The sequence below is a fragment of the Etheostoma spectabile genome, unplaced genomic scaffold, assembly GCF_008692095.1.
Source record: "Etheostoma spectabile isolate EspeVRDwgs_2016 unplaced genomic scaffold, UIUC_Espe_1.0 scaffold00006330, whole genome shotgun sequence".
NCBI classification, from domain to species: Eukaryota; Metazoa; Chordata; class Actinopteri; order Perciformes; family Percidae; genus Etheostoma; species Etheostoma spectabile.
The window spans coordinates 120,847-134,656 of NW_022603358.1; the positions used below are offsets into that span (position 1 = coordinate 120,847).

Genomic DNA, 13,810 nt, shown 5'->3' on the forward strand with positions numbered 1-13,810 from the left:
GACAGGTGGCTTCCTGTCTATGAGATAACACAACATTGTTAATGAAGGAACATCTGCGTTTTTTTTATACTGTGATGAGTCATTGGTTTGCTACCACCCTTAAAGATTGCCGTTTGTTGTCTTAATCTCAGAAATAACCACAGAATCTTCCATTCATGTGCTTGTGCCAGTATTCAACCACCTGAAAGTCACTGTATTTTCAGCATCAGTTGTGTTTTTAAAACACCTGCCCCGTGTGAGGGTTGAACTCACGACCTTCAGATTATGAGACTGACGCGCTGCCTACTGTGCCAACGAGGCTATGAAAACACTTTCAATGGTTGGGAAAATTTCGTAAAAACTAACAATTTGGTATTTAATCTTAATAAAAATAATGTATGTTTAGACCTATGTACTCCACATACATTGCCGAACTTTGCGTAGGAATCGGCGTACGTCCGTCCTACGCCGGTTTTAGGTAGTATGCACGTTTCATAAATGAGGGCCAATGTGAGCACAATATACTTCAATACACAAAATACTTCAAAAGTAGTCTTTCGTCCAATATAATCAGAAAGCTCAATCTGGGGCATCCAGATAGCGCAGTGGTCTGTGCGGATAACCACGTATAGAGGCTTGCCCCTCGACGCAGCGGCCCGGGGTTCGAGTCCGGCCTGTGGCCCCTTTGCTGCATGTCGCTCCCCCTCTCTCTCTCCCCTTTCACACGTACATATCTGTCCTGTCTAAAAATAAAGGGAATAAAACCCCAAAAAAATAACTTAAAAGAAAAAAAAAAAGCTCAATCTGGCAGTGGAACCATAAAAACACTACATGCCAAACAAACTACTTAACAATTGCCTTTCTAGTCACTGACTGATCACATTTCCTTGATGGAAAATTGCTAATTGCTGAAAATGATTTTACGTGGCTTGTTGGTCTAGCGGTATGATTCTCGCTTTGGGTGTAAGAGATCCTGGCTTCAACTCCCGGACGAGCCTTGTAGGCAGGACCTGTTCAAACTCTAATCTGTACTGTTAAATCCAGTTTATTGTTAAATTAACCCAGATTAGGAGCCAGCACAATTGTAGTACAGCATGTTGGCAATTTTTCATATCCTGCTTCAACTGCACGCTACAGAAACAACTGAGAAAAAATATAAGGAACAAACAAGCAGGACATGGCTCTCCTTGTTCATTGGTCTAGGTTTATGATTCTCGCTTAGGGTGCAATAGGTCCTGGATGAGACTACTTTGCATTTAAGTAGAGGAATGGATTGAACAATCTGGTTTATTTATTGAATGTGATGGAAAAGAGAGTGTCATACGTGACGCAAATTCATCAAAATACTACTATCACTTCTTAGCTTTCCAGCTGCTGCATTTATCAAGGTACGATCATTCTTACGCTCTGATTGGCTTGATACGAACGTTTCATGAATATCACGTAAAGCCTGTCGTAAAAGGATTTTTGCGCTCATATCTACCACACCTCTTTTTTTTGTTTCATGTTATGTCTCGGCAGGAAGTATTAGGCTTTTGGATCGTCTGTCCATCTCTACATCAGAATCAGAAATACTTTAATAATCCCTAAAGGGAAACTCTGGAAAAAGCTTCTCCTTCGAGCCGGAGTTGAACCAGCAACCTAAGGATTTCAGCTTTTTGCCTCTACAGTCCTCCGCTCTACCAACTGAGCTATCGAAGGGAGCTATGTGTTTTCACGCGCACTCCCCATTCTTGTGATTAACACAGGACCCCCTGGAGGGACTTTCAGTGATAGAGCGCATTTTCAGTCTCAATGCCCAGATGTATTAGAAGATTTGAAGTGAACATTGTATTGTCCAGTGATGGTGGTATAGTGGTGAGCATAGCTGCGTTCCAAGCAGTTGACCTGGCTTCAATTCCCAGCCATCGCAGTAGCTTTCTTTGAGTGATGTTACTTGCTTTTTTAACAAGAAGTCAGCAAAAAGGTTACTTGCCAAACCTGGTTTGATAAAACATTAGATCTCTTTGGGCTGCACGATTATGGCCAAAGTGATAATCCCGATTATTTTGATCAATATGGAGATTATCACAATTATTTGTTGAACCTCAGGTTAACATGGAACAATCTCAGCAAGGTGATGGATGGATGATTCTAGTTACTTCACCAAGTTCAGCCCAATTGACACAGCTGTAAGACATCACATTGGTTGGCTTCCAGCTATGTAATAAATGCAGATGGCAGTGATGGGATTTGAACTCACGCCTCCAGAGAGACTTGCAAGGAAAAAGCCATTAGCTAGAAGATTTTCAGATTTTTCTGAGATTGACTTAGACTTATTTTTATTAATCCTTTTGGGATGACTCCCACAAGGATATTGAAATATCACTGAATAAAAGAAGAAGTCTGGGTAAAACATGTAATGTTAATGTGTATATGGCTTCAAAACCTGTAAATGCAACTGTGGTGACTGGAAATCAAACCTGGGCAAAATGATTGCACTGCTAATGGTATAAACCAGGGGTTTTCAAAGTATGAAAGGGTGAGCCCCCCTCCAAGGAGCACAATGCCTGCTGTGCCCCCCCTCCCCAATAATCAACCCACACACAAACAAATGCCACTCCAAAACACCTTCTAATTGCTTTTATTTTAGAACCATCTCATCTTTTAAAATGACAATTTATCTGAATGAAATTCAACACATGAACATTTTAAAACATTTCCTCCCATTTTAGTTATTTAATCAGGGGCTTGTATGGCAAATACGCACTTTTTTAATTTTCTAATAAGAGCAACCCAAACTCATTTTTCAAACCGTTTTCTCAAACAAACGTTACATACCAACAGTGTTTTCATATCTTAACAAAACATTTTGATCAGATATTTGGAACATATCTGTAAATGTTGCACATTTCCTTGAAATTAAAAAAATAAATCAAAACCTAAACAGTTGCAAAATCGTGGAGCTCTTAGTTTAGTGGGAACAATGTGCTTGTGCTTTTGATGCGCAAATCTAGGTAATGCGGGGTTGCACTGATGAGAGGTATAACCGCAGATCATCTTCAACCAGCAGCCTTGACCGGTATTGCTTTTTATCTTTGCGAGTGCGGAAAACCCACATTCGCAAAGATAGGTTGAAGTGAAGGGGATGAGCACGTTCACTGCCTTCGTGGAGAGCTGTGGAAATTCAGTCCCTACTGACAGCCAAAGTGCGCAAGTGACACGTCACTCATCCTCTGTTTCAAGTCCATGTCACAGCTCAGCTCAGCCAGAGCCTCTTCCTCTCCTGCTGAAAGTCCATCTTTGAGTGTCACGGGGAAGGAAAATGGGTTTCTCACCCACTGGTTTGCCATTGTCTCCTCTCCAAAATACTCTCCAAACTGCTCGCGCATTCCCTCCAAATGCGCGCAGACCACCTGCTGTAAACACTCCACCTTCAGCTCCGCTCTGGCCAAAACATCCTTATTTTCCTTATTTTTTTATTTTCCTTACATTATTTTCCCGCATGAAATCATTCAAAACCTTGAAGATTTCGTCTGCTGTAGTGCACGAGGGCAGAGGGTGACAAAACAAAAACTCCTCATGCACATTTAGCTCTTTAACAAAACGCACGTACACCATTAATTGAGCACAATTGGCAACATCAGTCGACTCGTCCAGCTGAAGGGAGAAGGAGGGGCTTTCACGAACACTGTCCACTACCTGTTGCCGCACATCTGCGCCCATATCTGAGATTCGGCGTTGGATGGTGTTGTCAGACAACTGGATGACATTCAGTTTGGCAGCAGCAGCTTCTCCCATCATTACTGAACACATGTCCTTAGCAGCAGGAAGAAGTAAAGTTTCACCGATGTGTGTGGGTTTCCCCGTCTTTGCAATGCGTAAGGCCACCCGATAAGATGCTTCGGTTGCCTTAGCGTTAACAGTACTGAACGTCTCTATTGTTTTTTTCTGTGTGCACAGCTCCTTCAGCTTCCTCTCAAAAAACTCCCGCGGCTTGGTCACTAAACTGGGTGCTTTGTTTCAATGTGGCGCCGGAGCTTACAGGGTCTCATGCTATCATTAGCCAGAACCTCCTTACAGATTACACATTGCGGCCTGGAGCATCATCGGGAGCAGTCCAGGAAAATCCAAACTTTAAGTAGTCGTGGTCATACTTCTCTTTTTTCTATTTACGCCAGAGCTTGTCTCCCCTGCCTTTTTTTAACTAAAAATATGTCCATTCTTTACTGCAAGCAGATAGCTTCTTCTCGGTTTATTTTTCCCTCGCACCGCGCCTCCCCTAAAGTGCTCTAGCGCCCCCCCGGGGAGGCGCGCCTCACACTTTGAAAACCCCTGCTATAAATCATAGTCAATAATTAACACACCTGTGGACAATACAACGTTCACTGCAAATCTTGTAACACAGACAAGAAACACATTGGTGGCTTCCAGTACCTATGAGATAACACAATATTGTTTGTGAATGCACATCTGCAATTTGGTAAACCGTGAGGTGTCATTTCTTTGCTGCCACTCTTAAAGATCACCTTTCGTTGTCGGCAGGACTTGAACCTGCGAGGGGAGACCCCAATGGATTTCTAGTCCATCGCCTTAACCACTCAGCCACGACAACCTGAAAAGCAAGACTGTATATGTTTGCTCAAATGTTCATAAACTTTAAACAAATTGCAAATTGTAGTTCACTGCCTGTGTCTGTGGATCCTCGTGGAGGCAGCTTGATTGATTGATATGCTCCCTTGTTTGTACTATAACAGAGATCTATATTTTTCCAATTGGGTCGGGCAAGTAACCTTTCTGGTTACTTCGTGACAAATAAAGCAAGTAAACCACACAAAGAAAACTACTGCTATGCTCACCACTATACCACCATCGCTGGACAATGCATTGGTATACTAAAGGTTGGCTTTTTCCTTTTATTAAATTAAGGCATTAAGATCAATTTCTAAAAGATGATTTTTTTAATTCCTCTTTTAAGTCAACTTCAGCATGGGTTCCTAAACGCAAGCTTACCACTGTATGCATGTATACCTGCATGCATTCAAAATGTAGGCCAAATACGTACTTTAAAAAAGAAACAGAGCAGTATTGACACAAAAAAGAATTTTCCAGCAGAAAGCACCATTTTAAGGACACACTTTCATGCTCTTCACCCTCTTCTTCATCCTCCTCACCCTCTTCTTCATCCTCCTCACCCTCTGGAATATCCCTCTTTGTGTCAGATCCCTCCCTTTCATCACATGCCCTCTCTCCAAACTCCTCTGGCTCTCCCTCTTCCTGCTCTTCAGTCCCTTGATTTGTTTCTCTCACTGCTGTTTTTCTCACTTTCTATTTAATAGGGCTCTAAATCGCTTCCTCGTTTCATGATATATGAGAAGAAGAAAAAACGTAGAGGTATGCATTACATTTCCCTCCCTACTCAACACGGACATGAAGCCTGTTGCTTTACACAAAGTCCACCACTACGTTCTATAACCCTACCAGTCAGATTACCACAGGAGGTAATATCTTCTGCAGCTCTTTTAAAGACTCTACCATAATACCTGCTGGAGATGCCAGGTCCTCATACATGTTGTAATGGCCAATTTGGCTATATATGTTTGGTATGTGTGTAGTGGGCGTGTGTGCGGTAGGTCTGCGTGAATGGTTGTCTGTTACGTCACCTGCGCACCTGTTTGTGGGTGTTAATTAGAGGTAATAAAGGGAATCACAGGTGAGTTGGATGGGAAATCTGGATCCGGGAAGCCACACAGTTTTTCAACCTCAGCTGTGTGAGAGTAATGTTTTTAGATCTTGTCGTTCTTGGCTTTTAATCATTCAAGTCGGTCTTTTTGTACGTGCTTTTATCTTAAAATGTCTACAATAAAGGATTAAATGTGCGACGGCGGCGGACTTCATTATTTGCACCAGCAAGAGTTGGAAAGGGCTTCAGATTTCACCCAGTGGCATTATTTGTGGACAGATTGCCACTACATATTGTTGAAAAACTAGCTTCAAAAGACTGAACAATTGGATTTGCAAGACGAAGGACAGAGCCGCGCTTCATTCACTCCGCATCAGCTGAACCCACTCACTGGGACTGAAAGACAGCGCTGCGCAAAGCACCGCAGGAGAATCACGGTAGGACAAAACAAGAATTGTTACAAGCTGTGTGGAAGAGATTGGCCTTCTCATACAAGGGATACAGGTACATCCTGCTACAATTCTTAATAAAGCTTTCAGCAGTTCTGCTATATCGATATCAAAATGAGTGACGTGTCTGCAGCTGTCAATCAAAGTGAAACGGAAAATGAACGTGGTAAAAGATCGGTCAAACTAACGGCCAAAGCACTGGAATTACAAATAATATCCAATCAAAAGGAAAGGAATTCCGGAATAAAGAAACTATACAAGCTAACAAAGGAAGTTAAGCAATTGATGATTTCAGAGGGAAATGTGTCTGAGGTGCAAACAAAGTATGAAATGTGTTTGAAACTTTGTGTGGAAACTGAACAGTTGCATGACTTATTGAAACAATGGCTACCTGAAGATGAAATGTCAAAACAAAATGAATGGTTTGAAACCCAAATGCACAGAAATAAAGCAATAATACAAAACATGGAAACATGGTTACTTGACAAAGGGAACAATGGGAGTGCGGCATAAGGAAACACAAAATATTGGATCAAGAGCTCATGTTCTGAATTCCCAATCAAGCATGCCTCAACGGTTTCAGGAAACATTTCGTGCAATACCTCACGCAAAGGAATCCATTCAAAATGTTGACCTGATGCAAACTAACGTGGACCAAGGCACTCTTCTTTCCATCATGCAACGACAGAACGAAATAACAGCTCTACTAGTGCAACAACATTCTTCGTCTTCACTCCCTCCACGAGATATACCAACATTTGATGGAGATCCTCTTGAGTACAGCGCATTTATTAGAGCAGTGGTTCTCAACCGGTGGGGCCCCCAGGGGGGCGCGGACTCTCTCCCGGGGGGGCGCGAGTAGACTACAGGATGGGAGGGGAAAAAAACTGAAAAAAAAAATAAATAATAATTTATTTATTTTTTCTTCAAAAGCTAAAAATCTAGCGACTTTTAATGGTGTTTTTGGAGACTTTTGTAGTGTTTGTAGACTCGAAAGCACGAATCACTCTGCAGTTAGGCCTACTGTGCTCACCCACGGGAGATGCCGTGAGCCCCTCCCGTCCAAAAGCACTCACAGTCAGCAGTAGCCTCGCGCAGCAGGCACAGCCTGCAGTCAGAGCAGAGAGAAGACACACACCCCTCCGCGCATGCCCACTTCGATCCTGTATTCTTTAACATGTACGTTAAAAGGCACAACTCTGCCGTGCCTTTGTACGTAAATGTGTTATGCCAGTAATCGTCTCCGTTAGATATCAAACATGAACCAATTAAAATCGAGATATTCCTGTCCCTTTGCGTAGCTGACGTCATTACACCAGCTGGATCTGAACAACCCGCCCGCAGCTTTAACCAAGCAGGAAAAGCCGTCAGCTCATATATTACCGGCAACTACAGCATCGCACATTTTCCACCCTGAAACGGATGAAAACATCCAGTCGGAACCGGACCGGGCCAGCAGGTCTTCCAGCCCTCGCCGAGTCAGAGACGATGCAAACTGAAGCGCCGTAAAGACGAGTTTTACAACGATGTGATCGACGCCTTCACGAGAAAGCGTCGGATGGATTTTATGTACAAATCTACCGATTGGTGAGTCAAACTATTTTAAAACAATTCAAAACAATTTGCGACGTACTTTAAAGAGGATTATCGATCTTTTGCGTGGGTTCGAGATCCGTTTGTGTGCACAGCAAACGAGCTATCAATGGATATGCAGGAACAGCTTATTGTGCTGAAGAGTAACAGTCGACTGAAGGAACTCTTTAGCTCCTGCCCTATTTCGTCATTCTGGGCATCATTGATGCAGGAATACGCTGAACTCTGGGACGTCGCCTTGAAGATTCTCCTTCCTTTCGCGTCAACATATTTGTGTGAGGCAAGATTCTCAAAAATGACTGCACTCAATACTACTATACAACTAAACACCGGGCACCCAGATAGCTCAGTGGGTAGAGCGGGTGCCCATGTACAGAGGCTTGCTCCTCGACGCAGCGGACCCGTGGCCCCTTTGCTGCATGTCACTCCCCCCTCTCCCCCCTTTCACATCACTGTCACGCTATCTAATAAAGGGAAAAAAAAACCCGAAAAATAACTTAAAAAAAACAACTAAATACCATAATCGTGCATAAATCGAGGATGATTTGAGGCTATGTTTATCAAACATTGAGCCAAGAATTGAGGATCTTTGCAAGGCAAAGCAGGCTCAGGTCTCACATTAATATCACCAACCTGCAAGCTTCTTTACAAAATGCAGATGATGCCTACTATTAGACCTAGTGATAATAACAATAATAAAGCATAATTAATATCAGAGGTCTGGTGCCAATTCCCAATTATAGCAATAGCCTAGTAATAATAATAGGCCTACTGATGATGATGATGATGATGATGATAATAATAACAATAAAGCATGTAACCTCATATAAATATATAGCAATAGCCTAGTAATGATGATAGGCCTAATACTACTCACAATAATACTAATAATAATACTACTACTACTAATAATAATATCTGCAAGCTCACATTAGAAGTCTGGTACTACTGCCAATTATAAAAATAGCCTAGTAATGATAATAGGCATACCTACCGCTACTGATGATAATAATATTAATAATAATAATGTGGGCCTAAAAATAATAGCCTATCTATCTATCTATCTATCTATCTATCGTTCTATCGTTCGTGGTGTGTGGGGCGTTGGGCACTAGGGCCCCAACTACAATGAACCAGCTTTGGGGGGGCCCAGCTTGCAAAAGGTTGAGAACCCCTGTATTAGAGCATTTGAGCATGGTGTGGAAAGAAAGGCTGCTAGCAACATAGACTGTTTATACTTTTTGGAGCAATATACCAAAGGACAACCTAGGGAGGTGGTTAAGAGCTGTCAACACATGCCACCAGACAGAGGATACCAAAGAGCAAGGACCCTCTTACAAGAACACTTTGGAAATAAACAAAAAAAGCCACTGCATACATGGAGAAAGCTCTTAGATGGCCATCAGTAAAATTGGAAGACATTGAAGCTTTGCAAGCTTTTTCTTTGTTTTTACGTGTTTGCTGTAATGCTATGGAGGACATCAGCTACATGTCAGAGATGAACATGCCATCCAACATCCGTGCTCTTGTTTTGAAGCTACCATATAAATGGAGGGAAAGATGGAGAAACACTGCTTACGAACTTCAGGAGAAGCATAGTCGCCAACCAGGTTTCAGTGATATCGTCAACTTGATTGAAAGACGAGTGGCTATTGCTTCCAATCCACTCTATGGAAACATTCAGGACACATTTACCTCATCACTTAAGCATAAAGAAGGAAATAAAGTCTCACAAGTACGCTATACAGGAAAAGGAAGCAGTTTTTGCTACTTTCATCACAGCTGTCAATTCTCAACCTGAAACTCAAATGCAAAAATGAGAAACACTTACCTGATGAACCAATAGGAGTACTGTGTCTGCTGTGTGAAGAGGATCACAAATTGGAGTTGTGTCCCAAAATGGAGAAGTTACTGCACAGTGAAAGATTATCTTCCTGAAGGAGAAAGGTGTTTGTTTTGGTGTTTATCTGTGGGACACATCAGCAGGGATTGTCATAGGCGTCATTCCTGCAATTTGTGTAATCTGAAACATCCTACCATCCTTCACATCCATTCAAAGGAGAAGAAAACCACCTCCGAGGACACACAGCAGGAAGCATCAGGAAACAGACATGCAGGTTCTCCCAAGACATGTGGCCATATAGGGGCCGGAGCACAGGACAGTGTCTTGGCAATTGTGCCTGTACAGATTAAGGCAAAGAACGGCAGCAAATTGCTAACTACATGTGCATTCTTGGATCCTGGCAGCACAGCTACTTTCTGCTCTGAGCGACTCATGAGGGAGCTAAAGGTCAGAGGAAGGAGTGCTAAAATTCTGTTGAGGACTATGAATCAAGAAAAGCTTGTTGACAGTCATGTTATCCCAGACTGGAGATAGCTGCCCTTACTGGTACCACCTACTTTGAGCTGCCTGAAGTGTACACCCAGTCTAAGATGCCTGTGTCGCGTGACAACATTCCACTACAGGAAGACTTAAGTGCTTGGCCACACTTAAGCTCAGTGGAAATTCCTGTAATTGATGCTGAGGTGGAGCTTTTAATTGGGACCAATGTTCCAAAAGTGATGGAACCATGGCAAGTGATAAACAGCAATGGTGAAGGACCTTATGCCGTCAGAACCTTACTCGGCTGGGTTGTCAATGGACCTGTTAAAGGAGGCAATGAGACTGAGAGCAGCTGTCCCATTATTCCAGCCAACAGAGTAACCATTGCTCCAAAGAGGAATTACTGGAAAAGCAACATAACCACCGACTTCAATGAGAAGTCAGCGGATGACAAGCCAGAAACATTCAGAGAAGATCTCAACTTTATAACAATCATGAACAGTTCAGCTGAACTTAACAGAAGAAAAGAAAAGAAGAAGAAAAGGAAAAGAAGGAAAAGGGAGAACAAGAAGACCGAAGAAAAGGCACACAGGAAGCTTCTGGAGGAGCAGAAGGTGGAGGAGCTAAGGCGGGAGCAGAGGCTCAAACTGGCGGAGGAGTTCAAGGAGCAAAGCTGGGCAGCCATGTCTAAGCTTGAGAAGGAGCTGCAGCAGATGGAGGCTCAGTACGGAGACGAGTTTGGAGATGCATCCGAGAGTGAGAAAGAAGAGCTGGAGATTGACCTACAGGAGAAGAACAGAGATGAGGGAGGAGATGCAGAGCAGCTCAATGGACATGAATTGACAATTGATGATTATTATGATGGTCTGTACTGCCCAGCCTGTGACAAATCTTTTAAATCAGATAAAGCTATGAAAAACCATGAAAAATCAAAGGCACCGGGAGATTGTGGCATTTCTATGGCAACAGCTGGAGGAGGCTGATTAAGGCTTTTGTAAAGCAGAACACTCTACCTGGGTTTGACCTACTTCATGAACACTTACTGGACAAGAACATTGACTGAAAATGCACACTTGCACTATAGACATCATTGATTAATTTTGTCATTGGCTCATTACTAATGTGGGAAATTGTTATGTTATTATACAGTAACAATTAGGGGCCGGTGTGTAATGGCCAATTTGGCTATATATGTTTGGTATGTGTGTAGTGGGCGTGTGTGCGGTAGGTCTGCGTGAATGGTTGTCTGTTACGTCACCTGCGCACCTGTTTGTGGGTGTTAATTAGAGGTAAAAAGGGAATCACAGGTGAGTTAGATGGGAAATCTGGATCCGGGAACCACACAGTTTTTCAACCTCAGCTGTGTGAGAGTATGTTTTTAGATCTTGTCGTTCTTGGCTTTTAATCATTCAAGTCGGTCTTTTGTACGTGCTTTTATCTTAAATGTCTACAATAAAGGATTAAATGTGCGACGACGGCGGACTTCATTATTTGCACCAGGAAGAGTTGGAAAGTAAAGTATTATAATACTTTACATATTATTATTTTGAAGTGCGTGATTTTGTTTAGAGCGGCTGTAACAAGGGATGTTTTCCCAGTGTGGTATTAATAAAGTCTATTTTATCTTAATTTTTTGTTATTGGTCTGGCCACCCACTTACATTACTCTCGTTTTTTTTGGAACAGATAGTACTGCACACCCATACTATCACAGTCATAACTGTGACAATATGTAGCGCAACTAAACACTTACCATCTCTATTAAATGCTGCAGCAAGGTGCAACAACTCCAGCTCCTGTTGGAGTTGTTGCACCTTTGCTTCTGCGTTTAATTTTTCTCTTTGGAGGCTCTCCAGCCTCCTCCTCAGCCATTTGTGTTGGCTCTCGGCCGCCCTCCTTTGCCGGTGTCATCACACACCCCTGTCATCACCCCAGTAATGGCACCCATTAGCTGGGGGAACAGGGTATGCCGGGGAACAGCTGGGTCGTTGCAAGCATACCGCACATACAAAAAAAAAGATTGTCATACAACTGCATGGTCAAGCACTTTATACAATTAATGGAACACATGGAACAATTTATTGAATTAATTATATTTTTCATTGTTGGATGTGTTTATATTTGTTTGTTTTAGTTTAATCAGATTTATTATCTTTATAATATTTCATTATACTGATGTTAAAAAAAAATCCATCCTTCTTCTTATTCTTGAAGCTTAAAATATTTTTTCTATATTGAGGCTTACTTGTAATTATGTTATGTCCTATTTTTTTAATTGTAAATTAACTTTTAGAGACCTGGTGAGATAGCTCTATACATAGCCATATTCTACTGCTTACTCTATCTTAGAGCGTGTCTACGTACGTATGTTTGGTGTCATAGAACAAAGCTTTTAAAGCTTAGGTTTAACCTACAGAACGTGGTTTCCTCCTGACGTCCTCCTCATCGTCCTCCTCATCGTCCTCGTCCGTCTCCACACCTGCCATGGCCTGCTGATACAGAGAACAACTGTGTGGGTTTGGGCATTCACGTATAGGGAGGTAGACCATTTGTAAACACTTTTGTGATTTATGAAGGACACGTGGGAAAAGTCAATCCCCCTATTACAAAAATATAAAATGTCCTGGTTTGGGCTTCCCTACAACTGTCCTCCCCTTACCTAAAGACGTGACATTTTCAGTGTTAAATCCCAAGTGTCCATCCCCAACTGTGGGTGTCTGGGAGAACAAAGAGTGTTTTTAAAGTCTAGTTTTTACTTACACGGGTATCCTCTTCCTCTGTTTCCTCCATCTCCTCCTCCACGGCAGAGGACCCAGACTCCTGGTACTCCACCTCGTCCACATGAGGTGGAGCTTTTCTCCGTGGTGTCTTGCCGGCGGCGTTTTGAGGAGGAGGGGGTGGATGAGGTGGAGGGGGTGGCTGAGGCAGTAGCTCCCTTCGAGTTAGCTGACACCTGTTGGAAACGGTGGATGATTGCCACACATAGATTTAGGGCGTAGAAGTGCCAGAAGTGTCCTGTTGCCGGAGCCTCTTCGCCTGTTGGCGGCAGACCCTCCTGCAGGAGGCCAGCTCTTTCTCCAATTTTTCCACCTTCATTGTCGTCCCCTGCTCCCTCCTTCTTAGGACCTGGTTGTCCAGCATCAAGGAGGACAGCTGCTCCTGACAGTCATGGTTGGGGCAGACTGTGTCTTCCACCTCATCCTCTGGGACAGGAGCCCCTTCCCTGTCAATGTCACCATCGCCGCTGTCTTCGTCTGCAGGACAACTGTGTGGGGTCTACTAGGGATCGGTTGTGTGACTGTATTTCACCAAGACTCATGTACACTGATAAGATCTTGTGTTTTTTTTTTCCTGAGCTAAGTGGATTTGTAACTTCAAATGCATCCTGGTAAAGGATGAGGGACAATGAAGGAGTGCTTTTTAAGAGAGAATTCTCTTTGACATTTTTTTCATCCATCACATCATCCAAAACCATGTTGTCAGTTATGACATCTTGCTTGGTTACACTGCGATTTAACACTGGATTATCTGTCTCCTTGTTTTGTCTGATCTCAAGGGTCCTTCATTTCTCTTTCAACTTGTCAAAGAAGTCTGCCATACTAGAGGCATGAACATGCTGGAATCCCTCAACAATGCACTGTAAGGTGCTAGCTGGCAACTGCATTTTAGCATGCATTTTCAGGTAAAACAAAGCCAAATCATGTAAAAGAAGTTGCTCAACACAATCCTCTTGTGATGTGATCATCTGGTATTGGATGACAAGGATCACGCTCAGGTGACTGGGTACCACTGATACTTTCTGAGG

At 42.8% G+C, this 13,810-nt stretch overlaps 2 non-coding genes across 2 annotated transcripts; both read right to left on the reverse strand.

Moving 5' to 3' along the window:
• Nucleotides 1-1,592: 1,592 nt before the first annotated feature.
• Nucleotides 1,593-1,680, reverse strand: trnay-gua (transfer RNA tyrosine (anticodon GUA)). Its single transcript is given in 2 exon segments — nucleotides 1,593-1,628; nucleotides 1,644-1,680. It is a non-coding gene; the product is annotated as a tRNA-Tyr (tRNA).
• A 2,811-nt stretch (nucleotides 1,681-4,491) lies between these two features.
• trnas-aga (transfer RNA serine (anticodon AGA)) lies at nucleotides 4,492-4,573 on the reverse strand. Its single transcript has one exon. It is a non-coding gene; the product is annotated as a tRNA-Ser (tRNA).
• Between the last annotated feature and the right edge of the window lie 9,237 nt (nucleotides 4,574-13,810).